This window comes from Lepidochelys olivacea (genome assembly GCF_965140295.1).
Source record: "Lepidochelys olivacea isolate rLepOli2 genome assembly, chromosome: 5".
NCBI classification, from domain to species: Eukaryota; Metazoa; Chordata; order Testudines; family Cheloniidae; genus Lepidochelys; species Lepidochelys olivacea.
The window spans coordinates 23337971-23365788 of NC_140415.1; the positions used below are offsets into that span (position 1 = coordinate 23337971).

The 27818-nt window shown below is 45.6% G+C and overlaps 1 protein-coding gene across 1 annotated transcript in view; it reads right to left on the reverse strand.

Annotated features, from left to right (window-relative positions):
• Positions 1-26407, reverse strand: part of PDZD2 (PDZ domain containing 2) — a 327010-nt gene extending 300603 nt beyond the window's left edge. The window contains exon 1 of the mRNA XM_084629338.1: positions 25444-26407. The gene's annotated coding sequence lies outside the window, so the exon portion shown is untranslated. The remainder of the gene's footprint in view (positions 1-25443) is intronic.
• Between the last annotated feature and the right edge of the window lie 1411 nt (positions 26408-27818).

Sequence of the window (27818 nt, forward strand, 5' to 3'; positions counted from 1 at the left end):
CAGAAAGAAACTGACCATAGTAATTATGTGTACAGCATCTAAATTCTGCTGTAATGGGCAATGGAGACAGTTATGCCCACATAAGAAATACAAGATTGTTTATCCGAACAAAACTTTTGAATCTCTTGCTGGACATGCAAAAAAACCCATCAATAATTCATTTTAACAAAAAGAATGGCAAACAAAATGATCGTTTGGTACTTAGTTTGACAGTGAGATATTTTATTAGGGGTGTTTTTTAACATAATATGTAACAATTTATACACCCAGACACATACACAGAATATATGGAGTTCATCTATAAATATCAATTGCACTTGCACATTTATACGAGAGTTGAGCAAATATATTAAAGAGTTTTCATTAATATTCACTCAGATTTTAAAATGAATTCACTGACTGAGTTTAACACTCTTTCTGGGTTGATTTTATCCAAATAGTCTAGCAAGAGCATTTAATGATACTCACACAAACAGCAAATGTTACAGAATGTTTCCGAAAAGCAAATTTCAGATTTGTAATTGGGTGTATTCCCACCTGATTCCCAGTGTTACGTTGATCCAGTCAAGGATCAGAAACATGCCCTGTGACTTAATGTTCAACCAAAACAGTTTGAGTATCAGAGACTTGTAATAAACTGCTCAGGAACAATTTATAGATCAAAAATTATTCACGGATATTTAGAGAATAAAAAAATACATGTGAGAAAGTTTTGATATGTTCAGACCATTTGTCAACAGAAACAGGCAAAATTCAAATAAATTGTTACAAGTCATTTGTTCAGTCTAGTTTTTACAGTTTTATCTATTGACGTGCTTTGGCAACTTAGCTTGTGGTATAAAAAGGAATAAAAAGGAATTCTCTTCTTTATTCACCAGAGTCAGCCATCCTTGTTCTCTTCTAGTGAAGGCAGAAAACTGACAATAAGAGAGAAGCACCTGGAATTCCCATCTCAAGCCAGACAGGTCTTGTCTATACTGCCCTGCAATTCAGATGATAAGGGGTGTGAATAGCAGCGTGTTCCAAAGTGCTGTGCTGTAACTCCTCTGTGTGGACACTGCAGACATGAACTAAAAGGTTCCTGCTTTGCATTAATATAGTCCTCTTCAAAGACGATATAATTAATGCGAAATAGGAACCTTTTGGTTTGCACTCACAGTGTCCACTCAGGTGAGTTGGTGCGCATTGCTATTCACACTCCCATAGTCTGAACTGTGGGACACAGTGTAGATATGCCCACAGCTCTCCTACACTGAGAGCTTCTGAAAACTGAGCTTTATACTGGAGAAGCTGTTCCAAAGGAGTTTCAGGGCAGCCAAAGATAGAGTGGGTAAAACATTCAAGAGTGAGTCCTTTAGGAGCATAAGACAATAGGACAATTGAAAGTTTACAGGACTTAGGCCTGGTCTACACCTAAAACTTAGACTGACCTAGCTACATCGCTAAGGGGCATGAAAAATTCATACCCCTGAGAGATGTAATTAAGCCAACCTAAGTCCTGGTATAGATCCACTAGGTCAACGGAGGAATTCTTCCATTCACCTAGCTACTGTCTTTCAAAGGGTGGATTTACTACAACAATGGAAAACCCCTTCCATCACTACAGCAAGTGTCTGCACTGCAGTGGTATAGTGCAGACATAGCCTTAGGTGCTTTTGAAAATGGGCTTCTAAGCCACTTGAGTGCTTTTGCAAGTGTTACCCAGAATCCGAACTGTCAATAAAACCTCTGCCGCTGCCACTCACGTGCTGACATGTTACACTGTGAAATGAGGAGACGCGCTTAGGAGAAGTGTTCTGGGGCAGAAGGTGCTAAAATGCTACAACTGGCTCCACTAATAACAGCCCAGACAGGTTTTTCTTTTCAGTGCTAATACACATCTCCTGTTAGATCGCGGGCTCTCATCTTGCAGACCATGATCCCTAGCATGGGACTGCAAACAGCCATCTGGGGGGGGGGGGTCATGACTACCCTGCCCTTCCCATGTTGCTCAGATGGGGCTCCCAGTTGGATGAGAGAGAAGTCTCAACACAGAACAGGTTGAGACCCACTGCACTAGACTATTATTGTTTTAGATTTGAAGGCTTTTAGATTCTACATGAGGGAATCAGCCTACTAGATCTTATTTATATAACCAATTCAGAAATTCTTGTTTGTTTCCTAATGCATAAAACACACACAGACATTATTTGAGAGTGTGTACAAAGGTTAAACCTTTAATCCAGACCACAAAAATGCCTAATAGTGCTTGATCTACAGCAGAGTCTAGGTAACTTATGACTACAGCAGTTTGTTCAGAAGTTTGATCCTGTATTTCTTTTGAAACTTTAGACGTGCTTGTGTTTTTATTTGCAATTCTTTAAAGTGAATTACTGGCAATTCAGTAGTCTGAAGTATGCAACATGTTAGAGCTGATGAAGTGAGTTTAAATTTTGAGGATTTGCTTTGTTGTGGTGGATTTTTTACTAATAGATTACTAAATTTCCAGATCTTCCCTGCAAGGCCAGGATTGCCCACCTACTGATTCAAAGGTCACTTTCTCTTGAGGAGCAATGTTTCTGCATAGCTGTCACCGGGTACGTAAAATTGACGCACAAACTATTGTCTCAAGTAAATTGTTGGCAGTGAGAGAACTGCAGGTCTGAAACTAATTAATTCTGCACTCACCAACACGTTTCCTTATGCTAACTGGAAATTGCAGTCAGCTCCAGAAGGCACTCTTGACATGCAGAGAGAAAACACAGATTTTTCTTAACAAAACCAAGAAGTGTTTAATGCAGATGAGTGATCTAACAGTGACATAAAGAAGCAGAAGATAATTGTGGGGCACTATAGTAGGGATCTAAGAGAGCTGCTACATTGATTATATTATAAAGGAAGCATTTATTGTGATTTTAACCTTACTGTGATAAGTCCCAATACTTTTTCTATTCCTAGAATGCAGTACTGTGATAAGCTGATATCAATACAGTAACCCTAAGGGCTAAACAGATGTAGGGCCTGATCCAAGTCTACTGGACTAATGCAAGTTATTCCACTGATTACTAGGCCCTAGCTCAGCAAGCTATTTGAGCACATGCCTAACTTTAAGCTCATGAGTAGTTTCATTGACTTCCATGACACTACTCATGTGGTTCAAGTTAAGCACACTTGTTTAAGAAACTTGCTAAATCAGGATCATAATGAGCTGCCTTTGCCATTTGTACAGGCAGCACAGCCAAAATACTCCTTGTTCTCTACAATCCACATCCCATTAGGAGTCATCAAGCTGCCACCTTCTTTACATTCAAGTCCCTCATAAAGACGTACTTCTATGATCCTCATGAGAAAAGAGCCAGCAACAATTAAATCCTAATCCACGTTGTCCCCGTGGAGTCTGGCTCTCTGATGCATCCTTATCTATTCTGCGTATACCTTTTCTGCTGTAACTCACTCAATATAAGGGACTGTCTCCATATTTTTTTATATTGTAATAGCAGCCAGTACATTGTCAGCCCTTAGCAAATAATAAGACACAACAGAAGAGTTAATAACATGGCCATAACCCAATCATCAAGCATTTGCCTGAGACTGCTGCTACAATCTTATTTCTCTTGGCACCCAGGCTCAGATGCACTTTTAGAACACTGCAGCAGTTCCTACTCCCTTAGCCAGTTCTGGTGTAAGACAGCTTGGATCTAATCTTTCACTTGGACCAAGGTCAGGTTTGAGTCACACTGACAGAGCCATCCAGTGCTGGAAGCTTGCAGTGTTGTACACATTCTGTGGGAATATCGGGAAGTTCAGTCTCCAGAACTGTCACTCTGGGATATTTCACAAACGCTAGATTCACATAAATAATTCTACAGTGGTACTGAGCACCAGAGTCTCCACAACAGACCTGCTCATTCTGTCTGCCAGATGAAAGGTCCCCAGGGCATCCAGAATAGTGGGTCACACAAAGAAGGGAATTCAAGGGAAAGCAGAAAGACACCAGTTAGACACAAATTAAAGAGACAGGTAGCTACTGCCCCATATATCAGTGCACTGGGGTGGAGGAGGAAGAATGAGCGCAAGCAGCCTTACCCTGCGCCCTGCCAATAGGGATGCTCATAATTTCAGTCCCTACATGCAGGGCTCAGTCTAACTGAATGTAATGGGATGTAAATTGGCACAAATTAGACATCATGACTGACTGCTGCCCAGCCGGTCTTTGGTGACAACAAACTGAGCATATCAGTTTGCAGTGAACAACTAAGGGAAAATGGGAAAGAGGCCAAACTCACATTCAGCTTTAAGAATGAAGCCTTCCACAGGAAATCTACCAAAATGAATTAACTGATGAACGAGAAGAAGGTTGAGTGTTATAGGGTGACCAGTGAGCTAATTTTTGCAGAACAGTGACAGTTATGGCCTGTCATAGACCTGTCTTGGTCTAGTTGAAAAAAGATTTCCTATTGTCAGTTTAGTGCATCTGGGGCTCAATCTAATTTTGCTTCCTGGTTCTACACAGAAATTCTACCCCCCTTTGCTCAGCTTGCTATTTATAGGTCCAGACTTGCTTCCCCAGACTTGCTATTTATAGGTCCAGCCTTGCTTCCCCAGAAGACAACAGGAGTGTTGTGTCAATTACCCTCAGAGTAAACTTTGACCTTTTGTCATCAGAAGGAAGTGGCACTTGCTTCTGCAGAAAGAAAAAAGGGCTGCAATTTCAGATGGCAACATCTTGGAGAGGGGAGTGGAGCAATGTACTATGGAGACCAGTGAGAGCTCAAGGACAGGTAACTTGCAAAACACCAAAACTAGAGCTGAATGCTATGCTACATGGGATAGTCAGGCTCCCCACTTGTCAGAGTTCAGACAGCATTCTTAGCCTTGGCAGCTCAGAAGATATCTGTCTGTACAGCCGCATCACTCCAATTACCCGTTTGCTTTCCCCAAACTCCATAAGCTTCAATTCAATTTTAGCAGCCAGAATCTCTTGAATATTGTAATTAAAGATTAATGCTTTAAATGTTCTGAAAGCTGGTTTTGGAATGGCATGCAAGACACCATTCATTTTTAACATGCCCTAGTGGTTTGAGATACCAAAAACTTTAAGTGTCACTCATCCCCCACAGAGTGGAACTGTCTTCTTCCCTTAAGCTGTTAGCTAGATTTGCTGGAGGAAGGGCTTCTTCCCCTCCCCCCTTTATTAAATTATTCACTGTAATACATGAAACAAGCAGTAGCTTCTCCCTCCCTGTAATAATGAGTGCTGCCTGCTGATGACAACATAATAAGCAACCTCAGCAGGAGAAATATGGAGTACATCTTCCCAAAGTAAAAGAAAGAAAGAAGGAAAGACAATGACAGAAAGACAGAGGGAGTTTAAGTGCAGGTTGGGGTGCGGGGTTCAGGCTCTGGGCTAGGGCAGGGGGTTGGGGTGTGGGAGTGGGTGAGGGCTCCAATCTGGTGGTGCTTACCTTGGGTGGCTCCTGAAAGCGACCAGCACATCCCTCTGGCAGCGACTCCTAAGCAGGGGGGCTAGGAGGTCTCAGTGTGCTGCCCCTGCCCTCAAGCATTGCCCCCACAGCTCCCAATGGCTGCAGTTCCCGGCCAATGGGAGCTGCAGTTCCCGGCACTGGGGGCGGGGGCAGCGCATGGAGACCCCCTCCCCACCCTGGGCCTCAGGGACAGGCTGGCCGCTTCCAGGAAGTGCGGAGGTGGGGCAGGTAGGAAGCCTGCCTTCGCGCCGCCCGAATTTTAGCATGCACAAGGAGCTGGGAGAAAGGGGGAGGAGTTAAGGGAGGGGGAGGGGTTGATCAGCAGGACCTGCAGAGCCCCTGGGGTGCCCTCAGAGACCCTAGTTTGAGGAACGCTGCTCTAGACAATAGGAGCACACAATAAAAAAAACCTTTTTAGCTAAGCTAATTAGCAGGTTGGCAGCTTAAGTATCTGAAAGCGTGCTCCCATCAGTTTCTGCGTATTGTACTCTTAGTATCTAGTAGAAGAAAAAAACAAAACCATTTGTTTTACCTGCAGTTACTAAAGCTGAGTCAGAATGTTAAACATTCTAATCCTGGGAAAGGGAGATAAAAGAAAATGAACAGTCAGTGTGACACTGTACAGATTCTAGACTTTAAGGTTTCTAAAGAACAGACTTCAAAGAGAAATGCTGATATACAGCAGTAAGAAATACCAAAACCCATGAAAAAACAAGTGACAAGAAGCAGAGGTTCATACCTTTGAGGGAAGCAAAATGCTTCCTTACTAAAAACCTACATCTGACAGCAAGAGGGAACATTTTAAGACATTAAGAGGCCTGCACCTGGCTAACCTTTCCTTGTTATTCTCTGTAAATTGGAAAAGTTATGTAAATACAATGTTAAAATAATACTAACACTAGGTATGCTATATCTGCAGTTAAATGCACGCTTATGTATGCCAACAACTGTGTGCACAATCCTAGCCACTGCGCAAACAAACTTTTTCATGCAAAAATTATTAAAATCTGGGACACAAATGTCAGAAAATTAAAAAATGATGGTTCCCACAGCACCTGGTAGTCACTTTACTTCCCCAGTCTTTATTGCTTTATTATAGAGGTACTTCAGCAGTTCTGTAACTAAGGCAGCGTTTAGTTTTAAACAAGACTTGCAATAAAATCACAAGCAGCAACAACACTTGCAATCTCAAATGTCACACTCCTAAAATTTCACAAAGGGCATCTTACTACAGAAGATCCCCCCCAGAGTAATTTTTAGAAGAACAGCTATTTGATTTCTTCACCATTAATTGATTTATCTTGCATCATGAAAGTCTATGTAGAGTGGCATCTTGGTGGAAGATGCCTCCGCTCTCCAGTGCTGCCTTTCTAGCTCCCTACCCCTCCCGTGTTCCCACACTACAAAACTTAACAGCCTCTCATCCTAGCTGTCTCTCTGTCCCCACACCTCCATCCATGTCATCACATTAAGTGGCCTGCTGGCAACATTCCTTTATATGTACTTATCAATGTGCTTATTCACGTTATAAAATATACAGAGAAACATTCACTTAAGACCTGCTCCCATTGTCTGAAGAACTATTAAAACAGTCCCAACATTTTGAGTTATAATTTTGTCCAGCTGCTGAAAAACTATGTACTCAGTGTTTGCAGATCATTTATGACAGCTTTCACTGTTCACTACATTAAAAAGTTAACTTACAATGTCTATATATAGAGATAATGAAAAAGAAAGATAAGGCAAAATGTTAGATTTATTCTCTTTAGTTGGGGGCAAAGGGAGGTTTATAAAGCCTTAATTTCTATTTGTCTCATTATTTCACACATACAAAAAATAAATCACAACTAGTCCTTAAAATAAATGTACTGCTACCAGCGTTGCTCAATATTCCCCCCCACCCTGCACACATTCATTTTAAGTCTGATTTGTGTTTAGGGGCTTTGTGAAATGGACACATTAAATTAAAATTAGCGTTTTCTATGTAACAAGATTTTTTTGCCCTGGAATAAAACATAAGTCAAACATTTTGCCTTCAGTGAAACTACTCTATTCCAAGGTTTAAAAGTTTGGAGGATCAGGGCCTTAATGATTTACTTTCCAAAATTATGGCCGTGAAGATTTCCTTACGTAATTGTTCTAAAAACTTTCTCCTCTGCTGGTTAAATTAAAAACCGATCCAACCACAAAAGGGAAGCAAAAGTGTATTGGCTTTAGAAGTCATCTGGGACACCAGTGAAGGAAACATGAACACAGAAATTAGGCTCCTCATTGATGAGGAGCAGACACTGTACATATGAAGGGGGACACCAGCAGATTTTTAGCAGATTTTTACATTGAGGGGGACACTCAATGCTATTACATTTGCATCGTAAATTACGATAGGATGTAAGAACAGAGTCATTAAAGCCCAGCAAATCTGATAAAATGTTCTTTAAATTAGAACTGGTGTTAAATAATCCAAATCAAGGGTTTAGCCTTCCCCCTGGGGAATACTTCTGTCAAATGAGGGCAAGCTACCAATTTCTTTACCTTCACATTTTGGCAGACAACACAAATAGAAGAGCTGCTCAGATCACATCCAGGCAACTGAGAGGTTCAGGGATATAATTTCATTTGAGGTTCCGTTTACAGCACAAACCACATAAGCAAACTAAGTATTTTGATATCACCAGGACCCCAAAATGCAGTCACTGACATCTACTCAAAACATGGCCACAGACTCCATTTTTAGTATCATCTCTGTAAACCAGCACCCTGACATTGTCTCTAAACCAGCATTTTTCACATGCAGCCACCGTGGCCGCATGCGGCCACCAGGGGCTTTTCCTGCGGCCACGGCCTCCTGAACAGTGATGGGGAACAGGAGATAAAGCAGTGGCCCCCACCTCTGGGGCCACCAGAAGGGGTTGGGCCCTGTCCCCCTCTGGAGACATAAATGCCAGATCAGACAGCATATGTGAGTTCCCCACGTTCCAGGGGCGCTGGGGCTCAGGCTTCAGTGCTAGGGTGGCAGGTGGCAGGCTCCGGCCCCACGGTAACGGGCTCTAGCCACGGCTCCGACAGCACAACGGTGGGCTCCATCCCCTGGCCGCAGGGCTCCATCCCCTGTTCCCCAGGGCTTCGGGATAACCACTCCCCTCTTTGCCCCTGGTCCCCACCGTCTTTCCCGGCCCCTCTCCCATCCACCCCATCACCCCCAGCCCCTACTACCTCCCTACCCACCTTCCCATCCAAGGCTTAGTTTGTCCCCCAGCTTGCCAGGGCTGAGTAAGTCAGCTGTGAAAAGTACTATTTGTATGTTTATAAATATCACTTTTCACTGCCTCCCAGCTAGCTGACAATTCTGCTGCTGTGAAAAGTGCTATTAACAAACATACAAATATCACAGAAGCAGACTTACTCTCTAGAAAGTCTTAAAAAAAAAAAAAAGCAAAAGAAACAGACAAGAACCTGCAAAGCACCTTGTGCTTCTATTCTGTTTAGTCCAGTAAAGAATAGAGACAACTGTACATTATTTTTATTATTGAGTCTGCAAAAAAACCCTACATAAATAAATTACTATGATTCGGACATGTCTATGTGCATATTTATTTGTTTTTCCTAAAGTTAATTAAGTATTTTAGGAAAAATTGTCATAGCGACCACCAGCAAGAGTTGGCAGCTGTACTCTGAGACCACCAAAACATTTGTTGTGAGAACCCCTGCTCTAATCCATACTGCTTTTCCCTTGCAGAAGATGACTCCGCTTTTACTTTCAACCCACACACTTAAAACTCTTTCCCAAGGCCACGAAGTGAACTGCACCCTCCTCCTCCTCGGTGGCCCTGACAAATGCCATACTGCCTGACTTACAACTGTTCAAAATGCTGCTGCAAAGATAATTTTGCTGGCTCAAGGATTCAGCCATATCAGTTCCCTCTTTGCTCTCCCTTCTCCACCACATCAAGCACAAACCACTTGTGTTCACTAAGGCCCTTCACAGCCTGACCCTGTCACACCTCTCAGCTCTTGTATGCTGTTGAGTTGTGGACCCCTGCTTCCACTCTATCAGTGATACCAGCTGTAATTGACCATTTTTCAAGTTTTCTAACAAGCACCATTGAACTCTCTTCCATGACACTGTTATGCTTGGGAGGCGCTCCCCATAAACATCTGCAACTCAATTTAGTGTCTCCCTTCAAGTCCCTCCTTAAACTCTCCTCCACGGTTATGCCTACAGAAAACTTCACAGGCAGCTGGTATACTGTGACCGGTGCTTATCATGGTGACCAGAGTAGTCTCATTGCTACCATAGGCTCTCCACAGCTGTCTGCTGTACACAGCTGTTTTCTCGTGTTTTGCATTTAGATTGTAAAGTCTTCAGGGCAGAAGCAATCTCTTTGTTATACATGTTTGTGCAATGGGATTTGGTCCCCTAGGCGCTATCACAATAGAAATAATCTTCCCTTTCTCCTCTTCTGCTCCCTACCTATTTTACTATCACCATGGCCTTTTCATGCTTCTATCCTGTGAAACCAAACTACAGGGACTGCTCTGTATCTAATGGCAAATTCATTTCAGAGCACCATAAACGTAATGCAGTTTTGCTTTAATACGGATGCATATGGTCTCACCAGGGATAGAATGAAGAGCCTTGTGCTTCTTGCAGGTGTGTCATTATACATGTGCATATACCAGAATCTGATCATTCATTTTAGGGTATCATGGCTGCGAATGTTCAGTTTGTGTGTGTTGAGGTCTGCATTATTCTGTACTTCTGTCCAAGTAACATACATACAGTATTCTCAATGGCACAGTGGAGTGCCAAAGAAACGAAGTGAACTTCAAGAACAGAGACAATGAAAGGGAGTAGGAACTGTACCACTTAAAAATTAATACTCCAGTTGAAAACAGAGTGTGAATATGCAGTCATTTCTCCTGGCTTCCGGGAGCCTTTGTTATTTTAATAATTCATATTAATCCAAGCTTTTTATAATTTTACATTACTTTTACTTTGTGCCAGATTTTGCCCAGTGTATTCAGTGGAGACACACTAGTCTAACTGTGAGCTGGATTTGGCCAAAACATCTGTGGAAACATTTTTAATGTGTTTGCTTTTGTAAGGGACACCATCCGAAAAAGAAAAAAAATCACACTTCTGTCTCAAAAATGTTACCATCTACTACTGGTACAAACAAGTGGCGAGAGAAACATTTTTCCAGGGTTACAGCCACCTCTGCCGCCTTTCGTGTGGTTTTCGCAGCACTTTGGGCACAGTAAGTTTCACTGCACCTCCTATGTAGTCCATTTCCCCTGTTTTCATTGGTTTTACTCACAGCAACAGGGGAAAAAAGGAGAAACATGTTTGAGTTTCCCTGGGGTTTTTTCAGATGCAGGCACCCTGCCTGCAACTACATTTAACCCCCATTTTTGAAACTGACTTGGGCCCTGCTCCTGCAATTTACCATGTACTCTTACAGCAGCCTGCCTGCATGTTGTAAATTACAGCATAGGGGGGCCAAATCAGGGACGTCCTTACCCGTACGCAAAGCACGCAGCTGCGTAGGGCACCAGGGAATTTGGGGCACCACATTTCCGGGTGCCTTGCGCAGCCGTGTGTTGCTCCAGCCCCTGCCCCACCCCTTCCCCAAGCCCTTGCCCCCGCCCCACCCAAGCCCCACCTCTTCCCGCCCCTGCTCCGCCTCAGCCCCGCCCCCACTCCCCTGAGGGCTGCTGCAGGGGCTGGGCCTGCACTCACTGCATGGTAAATGGAGCGACCTGCCCGCATCTGCTCCGCTCCACTGGCTCCCAGTCGCGCTGTAGGTGAGTGCTGGGGGGCGGTTCCCCTCTACCCCCCAAGGCTGGGAGCCAGGGGAGCAGAGCAGAGCAGGCTGGGGGGTGGTTCCCCCCTGCCCCGCAGCACTCTCCCCACAGAGGCCTGGGGCCCACCACAGTTTTGCCTTGTGCAGATAAATAAATTCCATTCATGATTACAGGATTTAAGTTCCCCTGCCCATATGCTGAAACAGGAATATACCCAACCAAGCATTAAGGGAAAGCATACAAAAATATTAAGGCTGTGTCATACCATTCCAACAACAGAAGTTCTTTGCACCATTAGAGAATATCTACGGAGGATCTCAAAACAGCTGACAAACAATCCAGCCTTCCTTTCCTGTGTTAGGTAGAAAAGGATTATCACCCTTTTACAATATACAGGGTTCAATAAGGTCCATAAATAATGAATACGGTATTTCAATGCAAGGTTTTATTCTCTCACCCTCAAACTTTTCATACAGAGTGTAAGAGATTCTATTACGAGAATATTGGAAATAAGAAACAGACACACAGAACGTCAGTTCAATCGTGTTTTTATGCAGCTGTTTTCCCTGAACATCAGGTATCACTTCTGAAAACTGAATTTTGAAATGTAGTTCCAGATGCATCACAGAAACATACAGGAATTCTGCATCTTATGAGCAAACCCTGAACTCCAGTTCACTCTGACATGTCATCACCATGATTCCCCCTCTCTCCCTTTCAATTGACTTGAAATGCTTTGGAGAGTTTCATAAGCTGATGAAGCGGTAACTTTGCCCTGTTACAAACTGCACCATTCCATCTGCCTTCATATTGAGCGTGCTAAAATTAGATTACTCTAAACATAAATGTTCTTTGTTTTACTTCAGTTATTACTACAATCAATAATTATCCATTTAAAATAGACTGAGAAGCAAATGTAGGTATAAAATAATGAACAATTTAGCAGTATGTTCTCTGGATGGACACACCTAATTCATCAAACAGGAGTCAGAGTCCCCACTGATGAGATAATCTATTCTTTAACAGCGATCGCTCTAGGCATCAAGATGTGCCACTTGTATAACCAGACTTTAACAGGTATTTCTATGATGTTATTGACAATAGAACAGCTACCTAGAACCATCCCTAGAAATGCTGAAAAGTGGATTAGAAATGTATAGTTTTATTAGAAAAGACCATTTACTAATACAGAGAGCAGGGAAGATGGATCACATGACCCAACAGGTCTTTTCCATCCCAGGTCTCTAGGGTGCTATGATTCACAGCCAGGGGTGAAAGTAACTTAAAGAACTTGCCGGTACTCCAGAGTCCTGAGGAGGGGGAGGGGCCACAACCAGAAGAGGCGGGGCCTCTACCAGAAGAGGCGGGGCCTTTAAATCCCCAGGCCCTTTAAATCAGGATTTAAAGGCCTGGGGCTAGGGCTGTGGTAGCAGCAGCTGGGAGCTCCGGAACCTTTAAATCACCCTGAGGTGGCTGGGAGCCCTGGGGCTCAGGGGTGATTTAAAGGGGGCGATTTAAAGGGCCCGGGGCTCTAGCTGCCGCAGCAGAGCCCTGGGCCCTTTAAATTGCTGACAGAGCCCTGGGGATCCAGCAGCAGGGCCCGGGGCTCCGGCTGCCACTACCTTCCAGGGCCCTTTAAATCATCCCTGGAGCCCTGCTGCCAGAGCTGTGGGGTAGCGGTGGCAGCGGGGCTCTGGCAGCTCTTTAAAGAGCCCGGGGTGATAGAGGCAACGGGAGCCCCGAACCCTTTAAATGGCCCCCGGAGCCCCGCCGCCACTACCCCAGGACTCCGGCAGGCTCCGCTGCCTCTACCACCCCAGGCCCTTTAAATCGTCCCCGGAGCCCTGGGGTAGCGGCAGGGGGACTACAGCAGCGACTTAAAGGGCCTGGGGCGGAGGTGGCGGCAGGAGCCCTGGGACCTTTAAATCACCAACCAAGCCCCATTGCCACTACCTCAGGGCTCCGGCAGCAATTTAAAGGGTCAGGGGCTCCAGCCAATGCTGGGAGCCCCAGGCCCTTTAAATTGCTGCCTGGGGAAGCCGGTCCGCACCGGTATGGCGCACCGGCCCTTGCCGGCAGGGGTGGCAGGTTTGTAGAAATTTTGGTGGTGCCCAGAACCTGCCCCTGCCCAAACTCTGACCCCCCCGCAACTCCACCCCCCACCTTCCCAAGGCTCTGGGAGGGAGTTTGGGTGGGAGAGGAGGTCTGGGGTGCAGGCCCTGGGAGAGAGTTTGGGGATGGGAGGAGATGCAGGGGTGCAACAATGCTGGTTCTGGCGGGACCCAACTGAGAGTGCCGATTTCAGGACAAATAGCTTAAAGCAGGGCAGTTACAGCCCAAGGCCGGGGTTTTTCCACCTCTAAGGCAAACCAAACCAGCCAAACAGAGCAAACTTTGGTCTCACCCCACTGGCTGGCCACAAGTCAGACAAGCAATTCCCTTAGACACTCCCGTTTCCCAGTATCTCCAGCAGTGCCACTCATTATGGGGATAAATGGTTATGAAAACCAGTACCCCAGTAAAAGAAAAAAAGGTTCTCTCGATCCCAAGGGACCAAGCCCCAGATCCAGGTGAATTTACAAATCAGATCTTACCCACCCATCACGCTGTTGCCAATCCTTTAGAATCTAAAATCTAAAGGTTAATTCATAAGAGGAAAGAAATATAGATGAGAGCTCGAATTGGTTAAATGGAATCAATGACATACAGTAATGGCAAAGTTCTTGGTTCAGGCTTGCAGCAGTGATAGAATAAACTGCAGGTTCAAATCAAGTCTCTGGAGTACATCCACAGCTGGGGTGGGTCTTTCAGTCCTTTGTTCAGAGCTTCAGTTTGTAGCAAAGTCCCTCCAGAGGTAAGATGGAGGAGCAGCAGCAGCTTTTTATATTCTCTTGCCATGTGGTCTCTCTTTCTTTGTCCCAAGGACAAGCTGTCCATCACATGGGATGGAAAAACCGCAGAGTTCTGTCCATAGGCATGTCCCTGCACACCTTGCTGAGTGCCAAGGCGCGTCTGCCTTCTCTCAATGGGTCAGGTGTGTAGCTGATGGTCCTTAATGGGCCACCAAGCAGGCTAGGCAGAGCTGACACCAGCTTGTCTGTGGTGTCACCCAGAAGCATAGCACAAGTTTGAACTACAGACAGTACAGAGCCAATATTCATAACTTCAACTACAAAAATGATACACATATACAGATAGCATAATCATAACCAGCAAACCATAACCTTGTCTTAGACCTCGTTTGACCCCCTTTATATAAGATTTGGTGCCATTACAGGACCTTGGTTGCAACAATGATCTATACGGTCCCAGATTATGTCAATAACGTCTCAAGGGGTGAGAGCTGTGGGGTGAGGCTGGGGATGGGTTCGGGATGTGGCTGGGGATGAGGGTTTGGGAGGGGGCTCAGGGCTGAGGCAGGGGGCTCTGGCTCTGGAGATGAGGTGTTGGAGAGGCTCAGGGCTAGGACAGAGGGTTGGGGTGTGGGGGAATGAGGGCTCTGGCTGGGGGTATGGGTTCTGGGGGGGGCAGGGCTGGAGATGAGTTTGGAGTGCAGGCAGGCTGTCCTGGGACTGGAGCCAGAGAGGAGGACTCCCCCCAGCCCTATCCCCGCCCGCAGCACACTCACCCCTATCACTGTCACTGCACGTGCTCCTAGGACCCCTCTCAGGTCCAGGAATCTCCCTCGCCTCCCTGTGATGGGTGCAGTGGGGGAAGGGGACCGCCAGCATTTGAGCACCTCGTCCCCTGCTGCTGCCCCTCACTGTAGCCTCACTGGGGGTGGGAGATGGGGCTGCCCCTTGCCCAGCGTGGGGCAGGAGCGGTGACTGCAGGCATGGGGGGCGGCTGTACTGGTGGAGGGTCCCCGCCGGAAAATGAAAGGGTCTGAGGGGGACGGGCAGCCTGCCCTGGCACTACTGGATGGGGGGCACTAGGACCCTGCAGCGACAGTTGATGCAGGGACGCTGCATGGAGCTGCAGGGGAGAGACAGGGATGTTCTGCTCCAGGACCCAGGGAGGCATTCAGGAGGGAGCGAGGAGGAGCGAGGACATGGCGCACAGGCTCCCCCTCCCTCCTGCCCATGGCAATCAGCTGGCTTGCAGCGGTCAGGAGGGAGGAGGGAGGACATGGTGCACAGGCTCCCCCTCCCTCCTTTGCCTCCTGAATGCCACAAGGCAGCTGATTGCCGCGGGCAAGAGGCAGGGGGGAGGCGCACCGTGTCCTCGCTCCTCCCCCCTCCTAGCGGCAATCAGCTGGCTTGCGAGGTTCAGGGGGCAGGAGGGTGGGAGAAGGAGTGAGGACTCGGCACGCAGCCTCCCTCCCCTGCCTCCTGCCCGTGGCAATCAGCTGGTTTGCGGTGTTCAGGCGGCAGGGGAGAGAGGGGGAGCCTGCACGCTGAGTCCTCACTCCTCCCCCCTCCTTCCTGAACACCGCAAGCCAGCTCATTGCCCTGGGCAGGAGGTGGAGGGAGGAGGAGGGAAGATGCTGATCTGCAGGTTGTGGGCATAGGGGAGCTGATGTGGGGGATTCCAGCTGTGGACAAAGCAGACAGGCAAACGACGTTATAGCGAAGCATTTCACAACTTTAAATGGAGCATGTTCTGTAATTGAGCAGGGACGTAAGATCGAAACAACGTTAAGTGAGAGGACGTTAAGTGGAGAGTTACTGTATGTCCCTTGGACAACTACTTGGAGTGGCCAACAGAGTTGAGCAATGTAACTACGAGTTGGGAATATGGAGAAGCAAGGGATAGCTGGTGAAGTTACTTTCAGAGGCATGGGTCTGGCAAGCCCTAATGTGGTAGGAAGAAGGAGATAGTGCAAGCATAGAATTAATCATTTAAGGCAAAGCAAACGGTTAATGTTTAATACCTGTCCCACTTGTCTGAATTCAACACTCAGCCTGCATAATGTCAGATGACAGGAACTTTAATCTTTGATTCATAGTGTTTAAGTTAAGTTCGGTGGCCATCAAATTTACCATCATCCCTGATTAGACCTGACTGGATGACAGTTAGTGCTTGGTAACTCCAGCAGTGTTACTATCTCCTGACAGGTATTCTTCTCAGCATAAACTGAGGGAAAATTGGGGAGGTAGCATAACTGTGCTGTTTGCACCTCATCTTAAATCTGACCTGTCAAAAAACTGATTTGATTAAATGTGGCCACTTTTCACAAAAGTCCCGGAATAGGGTTAAAATGGAGATTCTCTCAATATAGAGGCCTGTTGTGACAATTAGGCCTACAAAATTTACCCTTATTATGAGCTCAACTCTAAAAAAAGAGTGAAAGTTCATCAGCTGTCACAATAACCTATAACAACAAACGATGGTGGGAAAAGGTATGAAAGGGAGACAAAAACTGAATTAGTCCAAACCAAAAGGCCCCCTGACTCAAGGACTGTGTTAAGATCATGCCAGTAAACAATAAAAGCGTGGGACCCAGAACTCACTGAACCAAAATTGGTGTGTCAAAAACTAGGCCTAATTGGTGAACAAAATAATGAGAGGACAGGCTATTCTGCCCACCACTCCTTTGTGAGTCCTTAAAAAAAGACTTTGGGGAGAAATATTGGCCACCCTCTGCATCCTGGAGTCCATTTTTGATCTAAGTTCTTGATTGGTTCAGTGATGACTGTACTAGGAGGGTACAAATGTTTGTACAGATAACACATCTAGGTTGGCTCAAGACCATCCCAGCCACCGTGATTTCTAGCTCAATGCATAGAGATGAACCTTCCCAACACACTCTAGACTCATTTTGTGGGCCAAGCCTGGAGAAGTAGGGCTGTATTATGTCCTTTTCATAGCCAGATTATGATTACTGGTTTGTATTATGGTTGTACCCAGAAGCCCCAATCAGTATCTACACACTGCTGGAATGAAGGTTTCACCACCACTCCCATCAGGGTAGAAGACCCATTTTAATAGTCCACCCTGGGAATGAACAAAAACATCTGGATCACTAATACATTAGAAGTCTGTTTCTGTGATGCAACACTCTATGGCTGACCTATAGGGATTTAATAATCTGTTCTCAGTAATCAATATGATGGCCCCTCGATGGTCTTTTCCATGTGTATCATCGCTGGTAAGCAGAGGGCTTGCAAGAAATAAATCAGAAGATAATTATACCACCACAGTTAAGATCAGCTGAGTGCTTGAGGTGCTGGTCCCTAAACTGAAACATCTGGGAGCCAGTGGAACAGGGTATTCACTGGAGGAGAGCTGAGCCCTGCAATTCTCAGTGACTCAGTTCAAAAGAGCCCAGATTTGCTGAACTTCTTAGACAATGCTAAGTCTAACTATTTAATCAGGATTTTAAGGAGGAGGAAGGTTCAGTGATGAAAATCTCCTTAGTTTTGCAGTTGGCATTGTGTCAGTTCAGATTTATTCTGCAAAATGCATTTAAATTTTTAATTATAACCTCACCCAGAGCCTTTGATTGATTCATTACATATTTCAATTTATATCATGATCCTAAGCATCACTGTGTCCAAATCATATATATGAGGTTCTCCCAGATGACGAGTGTTAGGACACACGCTCCAGTTTCACATAATGCATGTCACACTGAAACATCAGCAAGATATTCTAGGTTTCTCAAAATGCTGTAGCCAATTACTTAGATTTCAGTTTGGGATGAAAACAAAGCAAGAGGAGCAGAACAGAGAGAGTTTAAAGTCGTCTGGATTTTAACAGCACAGACAAAGCACATTTTTAAGACTGCTTTAACAAATACCATTCAATGCCTGCCACAGGGAAACTGACTGACAATCTCACACCCAGGATCCATGCGTCCAGTGTGGAAAACGTAGTCACTTTTCACCAAGATGGCAGGAGGCTCAGAGATGTATAGTTAGGGAGCTGATTGTCAAACCCATTTCCCAATTTTTAATCCTTCTCAGTCTGTGAGCTCTCACAGCACAATCCTTGAAGGTGCCTCCCACTTCCAGTGAAATAATTGAGGACACTAAATATTTCACCGTAATGACATTGAAAATTGTGTGCCCATTTATCTTGATTTTCCTACTTAGCAAAGATGGGCCCAAGTCTAAGATCAGACCCAGACTTTCCCAGAGATCAGGGAATTTGGAGCCAGTGTTTCAGTTCAACTCTATCTCCAGTGTTTAGATTATTAAAAAAATTATGTTATGCTTAAGCAGGTGTTAGTAACCACATTTTAGATAGTGTGATGGGGCAAGGCCAGATGGCTATAGAAAAGTAGTGGGAGATAGATATATTAGCTCCAGGCTAAACAAATCCCTGGTATCAGGATAAGAGAAATAGCAGCTGCTCCAGGTCAATTAAGACACCTGGGGCTAATTAAGAACTTTCCAGAAGGCAGGGAGAATGCTAGGTTGATTGGGACACCTGAAGCCAATCAGGGGCTGGCTGAAACTAGTTAAAAGTCTCCCAGTCAGTCAGGTGGGGAGTGCATGTCAGGAGCTGTGGAAGGAAGTTGCGCTGTTGGAGAGGCTGAGCAGTACACACCATATCAGGCACAAGGAAGGAGGCCCTGAGGTAAGGGTGAAGTGGAGGCTGCTGTGGGGGAAGTAGCCCAGGGAACTGTACGTGTCATGTTTCTAAAAGGTCAGCTACCATAGCTGATACTATTAGGGTCCCTGGGCTGGAGCCTGGAGTAGAGGGTGGGCCCGGGCTCCCCCCTCACCTTTGCCCCCTGATTAATCACTGAGACTGGGAGACGACAGAGACTGTGCAAGGAAGGATAACTTCTCCTCACCTCCCTTGCTGGCTTATGATGAAAATGGCTCAGTAGACTGTGACCCTTGTCTCTAGAGAAAGAAGGGTTACGTGGAGGGTCACAGTGAGCCTCAGAGGCTCGTGGAAATCCGCCAGGAAACGCGGGACCCATGGAGGCAAGGACAGAGCTTTGTCACAATAGTTTCAGTGTATAAAGTAATCTTAATGTCATTTCAAAATTTTGTCAAGAATAGTATTAAAAACACATTTCAGCTGTAAGTGGGATTTATCCAAAACACACAAAATAAGACTGAAATAAACCTACAATATTAATCCCCTAACAAGTTTTAGAATACAGCACAGAATGTTAAAATAAGATGCCATCCGGATCAAGCGATAATGAAAATAAACACTGTTGCTATCATTTATAGCAGCTCTCAAGTAGCATACCTTTTATTAGGAATGTTGTGCCAAAGGCAAGCCACTTTAATTTTTTTTAAAATGTCATCTTAGATGGGGAAGTTAAAGCTCTCTGTTCTACCCTAATTATGCTACTTCAGACTCCCCCGTGAAGTTTTATAACTCAAAATAAAAGTTTGTAATCATAGAAATGTAGGATGGGGAGGGGGGGCCTTGACAGGTCATCTGGTCCAGTCCTCTGCACTGGAGGCCAGACTAAGTATTATCTAGACCATTCCTGACAGGTGTTTGTCCAGTGACGAACAGGTCCTTAAAAGGTTTTAAGGAGATTCCACAACCTCCCTACATAATTTATTCCAGTGCTTAACTACCCTTACAGTTAGGAAGTTTTTTTCCTATTATCGAACCTAAATTTCCCTTGCTGCAATTTAAGTCCCTTACTACTTGTCCTGTCCTCTGCAGATAAGAAGAAAAAATGATCACCCTCCTCTTTGTAACAAGCTTTTACATACTTGAAGATTTGGGGGGGGGGGGGAGATTGTTCTCATGTCCCATCTTCTCTTCCCCAGAAAACAAACCCAATTTTTTCAGTCTTTCCTTGTAGGTCATGTTTTCTGGGCCTTTACTCATTTTTGATACTCTCCTCTAGACTTTCTCCAATTTGTCCACATTTTTCCCAAAGTGTGGGACCTAGAACTGGACACAGTACTCCAGCTGAGGCCTTATCAATGCTGAGGAGAGCAGAAGAATTACTTCTCACGTCTTGTTTACAACACTGCTGCTGCTTTTTTGCAAAAGTAATACATGGTTGACTCATATTTAGTGTGTGATCCACTATAACCCCAGATCCTTTTCTGACGTACTTCTTCCTAGGCAGTCATTTTTCATTTTGTATTTGTGATATTGATTATTCCTTCCTACATATAGTACTTTGCATTTGTCTTTCTTGAATTTCATACAAATTTATTTCAGACCATTTCTCCAGTTTGTCAAAATCATTTTAAATTCTAATCCTGTCCTCCAATACACTCACAACCCCCCTTCCAGCTAGGCATTGTCCATAAACTTTATAAGTGTACTCTCTATGCCACTGTCTAAATCATTTATGAAGATATTGAATAGAATCGGACCCAGAATAGATCCCTACAGGACCCCACTCAATATGCCCTTCCATCTTGACAGTGAACCACTGATAACTAGTCTGAGTATGCTTTTCCAACCAGTTGTGCACCCACCTTCTAGCAGAATTCATCTAGGCTATATTTCCCTAGTTTGCATATGAAAGGTCACATGGGACAAATATCAAAAGCCTTACTAAAGTTGAGCTATATCACATCTACTGCTTCCCCCTATCTACAAGGCTCGTTAATCTGCCAAAGAAATCTATTAGGTTGGTTTGACGTGATTTGTCAGTTTGTTAGTGCACAAAACTCTTGTTAAATGAAATGCCACTTTTAACCACAAAAAGTGAACATTCATTTGATTTTGGTAGCTTTTTCCAGAGAATGTAATCACAGATGAACATCACGCACACTGATCAACCCTGTTATGGTCAAGGAGCTACTGCTGAAAGATTACACACTCCAGAATGGATTATGATAGTCTGTATGCAAACATTGGGCTCAGTACAGGGATAACTGGCTGAAACTGAATGGCTGTGACACACAGGAGGCCAGACTAAATAGTCCAATGGTACTTTCTGGCCTTAAACTCTGTAATTCATAGATTCAATGAAGTCCATTAAGATCAAACAACATTTTCTAAAATTATAACAGACTATTAATAAGGTTGGTGCGTCCATTTCAGATTATCTAATTATAATATAGCATTCCTGTCATCTTTATGCATATAATCTACTGAGAACTGGCCTAATGAACTGCTACCTCTGTCAGTGGGTAATATTTCTTGGCGGCTGAGAGGAATTGGAGATGAAGTGATAGCACCTTTTTTAGGATCTTGTTGGTCTCGCAAACTGAGCAGGATTGAAGACTGGCCAGTTCCGGGATAGCAAATTTATAAGGAACCCCAGTGTGCTCCAGGAACCACTGTCAGCAATCCAGTAAGTAACACATTCCTCTGAGTCATTACTGAACATATTTTCCAGAACGGTGTTAGGGGGCACTGTGTGGTTGAAGGTCTGATGGTTTCAGATTATACATAAAAACCAACACACTGCCCATACATACTGTTTTCTATTCCTGTTTTGCTAGTTCTGTTCAGCTGTCCACCTATTCCTGTTTATATCATAAAATTTATGCTATAAAAACATACCGGATGTGTAGTGCAGCCAAGTTAATATTGCTGTTGGAACCTCAGTTTTTGCATTTCCTGACTTTTGCCATTTTAACTGTGCAACATTAATGATGATGCATTAACAAGTTGTTTTTTAAATATATAATTGTGAAAGGCTTTGGAATCCTTAGGGATGAGAATACTATCTATCTATATATATATAATTTTCTGTAGACAGAAAACAGAAAATGCAGCAAAAGAACACTTATACTGGACAACAGTAACTTTAGAACAGTAATGCTTTAGAAGCATGTCTCTGGTATAAGACTTTATTCTCTACGCTGAATGGTTAATATTCACAGCCTTTAATTCACTGCAACTGAACTGACCTTTAAAGGAGTGAAATACATTTGATATCAGTGATTAAACAGTAACAACAGCCAAATTACTCATTCACAGCTGTTATTTTACTTTGATTTTTGAAGATAGACATCAGTTTATTTTTTAAAGCTAAACAAAGATTTCAAAAGCATTCTGCAGACCTTGGCAGGGCTGGACTAAGTCATGTCTGAGTTGCTTCATTTCTTTCTTTCAGAGAGGATTGCGGGGTGATACTGGGCAGTCGCTCACCTGCCCTGAGGATTGAGCAGTTCCATTTTGTCACCGTCCTGCTCAACTATGTAAGGCCTGGGGGAGAGATAGTGAGATGCTGGCTGCAGTACCACAAACATTCAGATGAAACTGAGCTGAATAGTATCTTTTCATTGGGCCCCAGTGATCGCCTCTGCTTTCACACTGAGTAGCTAAGACAGGAGCTTGGTCTAGCTAAACAAAGAGCTTTGAAGCAGTTTGGATGATAGAACTATGTTTCCTCCACACTGGGCCACAGTGTCTACCACCTCAGAGAATAGAGCATTCCAAACTTCCATATACCCTTTACAAAGTCACTTGACCTCTGTCCCTCAGTTGCCCATTTTGGAAAATGGATATGTACACATTCCCTTACGGGAATGGAGCATACTGGTGAAGAATGCAGGACAAGTAATATTCCCAGACCTTGGTAACTTCTGAAAGTTTCTGTTGCTGGTTTAACAAGTCGACAGTGAAAATTCGTATTCTCCATCACTAAATTTTATTTTTTCGTCCATCAGCTTCACAGTCAGAAGATTATGTCTGTTCCAAGAAATGGCCATTATTTGCAACAATTCAGTACTGCTGCTCTCAAAAGCTTCTTTTTGCAAGAGTCAGTGTTTGTCTACCCATGTTTATGGTGTACTGCAATTTTGATGGACAAATAAAGGAACACAAAAAGTAGACACTTTGTAAATAAATAAAGGAGCCATTTTGAGTCCTTTAATCTAGAAATACTCACCTTAATCAACTTTTTCAGAAGATTTTTAACAGTCAGTGATATTTACTAAATACCAAAATGAAACTTGGACTGCCTTTGCTCCAAGCACTAGACAATAAAAATATGTATATTTCAAATATATATATTTTTACATGAAGAGATGTCTTCTAAACACACTTGTGCATTCTGGTTTTCAGAAGATTTTCTGTAGTGAAATTTTGAGAAGGATTCTCCCATAGGCTATAGGTCTTAGCAGGATGGAAGAGAATTCCTCCAGTGCAGGAATGGTGTAGGACAGCCACGAGCTGCCCTTACAGGCCCCTCATAAACCCCAGCATATGAGGAGTGCCAAGAATAGATTATGAGTGAGAGGAGCATGTGAGGAGTGGGAGTGGATATTCTTGCCAATGCCAGGTTGCAGAGCCATCCATAGGCAGCCAGTCAGGGCTTCTGTAACTTAGAGCATCTTAGAACACAGCAACTAAATGATGTCAGGCATCATTTCAGTCCCCAATGAGACCAGAATCAGGAGGGAACAAAATTGGAGGCAAAGGTGGCTTTTGGACAATTCTCTGAGCTACAACCCTCTGTGCTGCACCTCCAAGAATCACTGCACACAATCTCACTCTGCAAATAAGTGGTAATAAAGATGCAACAGATGAGATTATGCACAGAAATTCATGAAAACTGATGTACTTACTGGAAGGGTCTTACAAGAGGAAGAGCTCTTATATTCCATAGAAACAGCACAGATAGGCAAAATAGATGAAGTTAAGGATGGAGTAAAATCCCACTTTATTCTACAGGGCATTGACCTAAAACTGGGTCATTATAATGTGTCAAGTATTGCATAGGAGGCAGGGATCAGGAAAGCCAATCCCACACACAGCCTGCATCAGTGGCTCTGGTCCAGCAGGGCTGGCTGGGCTCAGCATCCTTCTCCGGGAGCTGTGACCTGACAAGCAGGGTCAGAGCACCCCTCAGGTTTGGCCCAGCTGCCCCTCTGCCATGACGAAAGAGGGCTGGCCAGGCCAAATTTGATTGAGTGGTGTTGTGATCGCACGTGCCAGGTCACAACACCATTAACACAAACAGGGGCCGGGTCAAACCTGAGGTCACAGATCCTGGTGTGGAGGTCTGAGCACAGCCACTATGATATGCCTGGTGTACTTATTTAGTACTTATTGCATTAATGTGTATATTACATATTGTGCGTAAGAATTATTTAGTGAGTCAGATTTTTTTTTTAAACACAAACTATTTACTGGGTCATGACAGGCTATCAAGGTTTACACATGGGTCCTGAGCCCAAAAAGGTAGAGAACAATTGTTCTACTGCATCTTTAAGGGGACGCAGGAGCTTTCAACAACAGAATGTACCATCATAAGCCAGGCACAGAGTTCTGCAGGCCACCTGAAAGACAGGCAATGCATTTAACTCTGAGTTGTTCCGTTTCTCTAGGTTTTAAGGTCAGCCCTTGATGTTTTCCTCCCCCTTCTGTTATGGTTTTTTAATTCCTCTTGGGCTGCTTACACCATTGTATATATCAATGCCTGGTTTGTGTAGACAAATGTATTTAATGACACAAACTACTTTCTGGTAATAAAAAAAATCTGCCAGATGTTTCATGCTGTCTGATTTTATTAGACTGCTGCATAAAGGGAATTACTTGCTTTAAAAACATACAACTGATTTCCTGCTTGCTAATATCCCCAAGATTCCCTTCCACTGAAGGACAGCCATGCAGGTAATTTTAAAATGAATTAAAATCCACAATGCAGGAGGAATTAATTCAAATCCTCAAGGCAGGGGTTGTTGCTTGGTACCAACTGTGAGTGTACCAATAATCTACTCCAACAGCATGTGACTGAGAGTCCAGGCACTTGTATCCAGGCAGGAGGGCAAAGGACACTGGTCTCTGAATCTCCACTACCCTAAAGGACTCAAGATTTCCAACAAATTGAAGTGCAGGTTGTTAAATGCTCCCCTGCTAAACTTGTTGCTTCTGTGCTATTCAGTTTTGTCCTATTAAAGGTAGAAAGGTTTCCCCAGTCTTTCAGTACAGACAGTACTGCCACCAGTGATTTTTCTACGCGTTATAAAGGGTGAAATCACACAAAGGTCTGGAAGCTGCAGACCACAGTAAACACAATATTTAGCAAGTGGTAATGCAAAGTACAGATAGATACATGAAGGAGCGATTGGTGGGGAGGAAACGTCCATGGAACCACGAAGTTACTGGATGCCTAGAGAAAAAGGAACAGAGCTATGGGGGAGGGATTCACTTAATTTCCTTGATTTCTGCCATTCCTGATCTCAAGACTGTTACATTTGCTGATAAGCACCAATTTAAAAATACGTTTGATTTCCCTCCCTGCCCCCTCCCTCTGTTAAACCAGCATCTGGTGTCATTTCTGCCCAGATCCTCTGCTTGAGGAGAGCAAAGCAAAACGGGATCCACTCACCTCCTACTAGGTCCGATGGCCCCATGACCAGTCCCAGGCGATGGCTCTGGGCTCCTCCGGCCCGTCCCAGGGTGCGGGGGATCCGGGCTGAGCAGCGTACTCCTGCCCCAGACTTTGGGGGCGGCTCCTCTCTGGCAGGCAGGCGAGGAGAGCTGGGCTCATGGGGCTGCGGTCGGAGCGGGCGCCCGCCCCGGAGGGGGTGCGGGGTCACTCCCCACCTGCTCTCCCGGTGGGGCGGGGTTGCAGGGCCCCTCCCCCGGGCTGGCGAGACTCTCCCGCCCGCCGCAGCTCTCCGATTTGGCGGGGCTGGGCTTCGAGACTTCGCTCGCTCCGGCTCTGGAGACAGGGGCGCACCCCAGCCAGCCGGTGTCACACCGGCTCCCAGCCCAGCTTCGGCGCGGCGGCGTCTATTTATACCTTGACTGGGCCCCCCCCCGGCGCCCTCCCCGCCCGGGCGGACAAGTTCCCGCAGCTGAAATGCGCTCCTGTGCAGCGAGCTACGAAGCCCGGCTCCCCAGCGCGGGGCCAAAGCCGCGGGCCCCCAGGGGAGGGCTGCGCCGGACGGAGCTGACCGTGCAGCGGGCGCCCCCGCGGGAGATGGGCCGGGGGACTCCCTGCCCGGCGGCTGGGCTCGGCCAGGGGCTGCAGAAGCCCCCTCCCCCCGCCGGGCCCAGATGGCACGAATGGGGGGCGGGGCAAAGTCGGCGTCCCCTTCTGCAGCCCGGGGATCTTCCCCCCAGCACCGCCGCCCCCGCCCCCTGTAGCTGGGGCAGGTCACGCAGCCTGCGGGTCCCCGCTGCAGGAGCAAGTCAGCGGGGCTCCCTGCAAGCCCCCAGCCGGCTCCCCACGCCGCGCAAGCAAGGACAGCACGTGTGTGTGTGGGGGGGGGGACAGCGCCTGCTGCTGCTCCCCACTTAGCCCCAGGCAGCGCTTCAGCCGGGGGGGAGACTCCCCGCAACCCCGGTCCCCCGGCAGCCTGTTGAACCCCGCCTCCCACGCAGAGAGCCCCTCCGGAACGCCGCCGTGGGCGGGGATTCCCCTCCGCGTGAGTGACAGAATAGGCGGGGATTCCCTTCCCTGGAACGAGGGGCGGGGATTCCCTTTTGAGTGACGTGAGTAGGAGGGAATTCTGCCTTCGAACTCCAGAGTGGGCGGGGAGTCCCCTGGTTGATTGACAGGACAAAGTCTGTTCCCTCCGAAAGTCTTCTCCTGCAGGGAGGTTTTCCTCCCCTGGCGGCGGGGGTGGCCGGGTGTCTTCAGCACGGGGATGCGAACCCGAGAACAGCCTCTCCAGGTTCCGCAGCTGTTTGCTAGATTGGCAGCTGTGTAACCACCCTGGCAGGCAGGAACAAGCCGTGAAATGTGCCTTGCAAATATCAAACAAGCCGGGAGTAACTTGCTTTAAACTAACCAGGAACAAGGCACTGGGCTAAGGGTGCCCACACATGGAATGAATCGGGAGCAATGCCACGTGGAGACAAGCCCAAAGCTATGGCCATGCATGAGTTTATCCCATCTTGTAGTGACTGCTCAGAAGGACTCGCCGAGCGGTAAAAAGGATGAGGGTTTACGCTAATCTCATGTGAATGATTGCCTCTCAGGCGGACAGATTTACTAAAGAGCGCCTCCAAGGTTCTGGCAGGCACATAGCGCTGAGCCGCTGTTTCATATTTTCACAGTCATTCTTGGCTTTGTAGAAGTCCTTTCAAAAATGCTGCTTAGGTCTCCTTAATCTTCTAGTCCGCCTCCATCGGGATCAGGATGTTTAGAGAAGATGATGCTAGTTTAAATGACTAATACTTTTAAAGGAATAGAGACAAGATTCAGAAGAATTTAGCTGGAAAAAGCAGGCTTCTTCCCTGTTTCCCCCAGTAACTTCAGAGTATTAAAACGTGGTTTTTGCGCTTTGCACTTCAGACAGGGAAAGGGGAAATGGCTTTCTTTTATTTCTTCTCCACTTCCCCTCCTGATTCTCATGCACTAATACACTGCTGGTGTGTTTGTGCTTCCCAGCACTGCAGAGGAATGTTCAAATTAAAAGGAAAAGTTGTGCTGCCCTAGCCCATTGGACAGTGGCCTTTAAATGGTTTCTGTATTCAAAGCAAAAAACAGGTTGCTCACTTTTGAGTCTTTATCTCTTTTTGGAGATTGTACCTCCGAATCCTTTGAGGGTGTCCATTCATGATTATAATGTCTGCTTTCTTTGTACGAGAATTAACCAGTAAGGTCTAGCATTTTAACCTGCAAATTGTCTGGCAACTCTTGCTGCAGAACCAAAAAGCTCAGCATGAGTCTCTAGCACTAAGATTGCACCCTCACCATCCGATTGGCAAACTTTTCAGATAAGTGAAACACACACTGGTAATTCCTGGGAA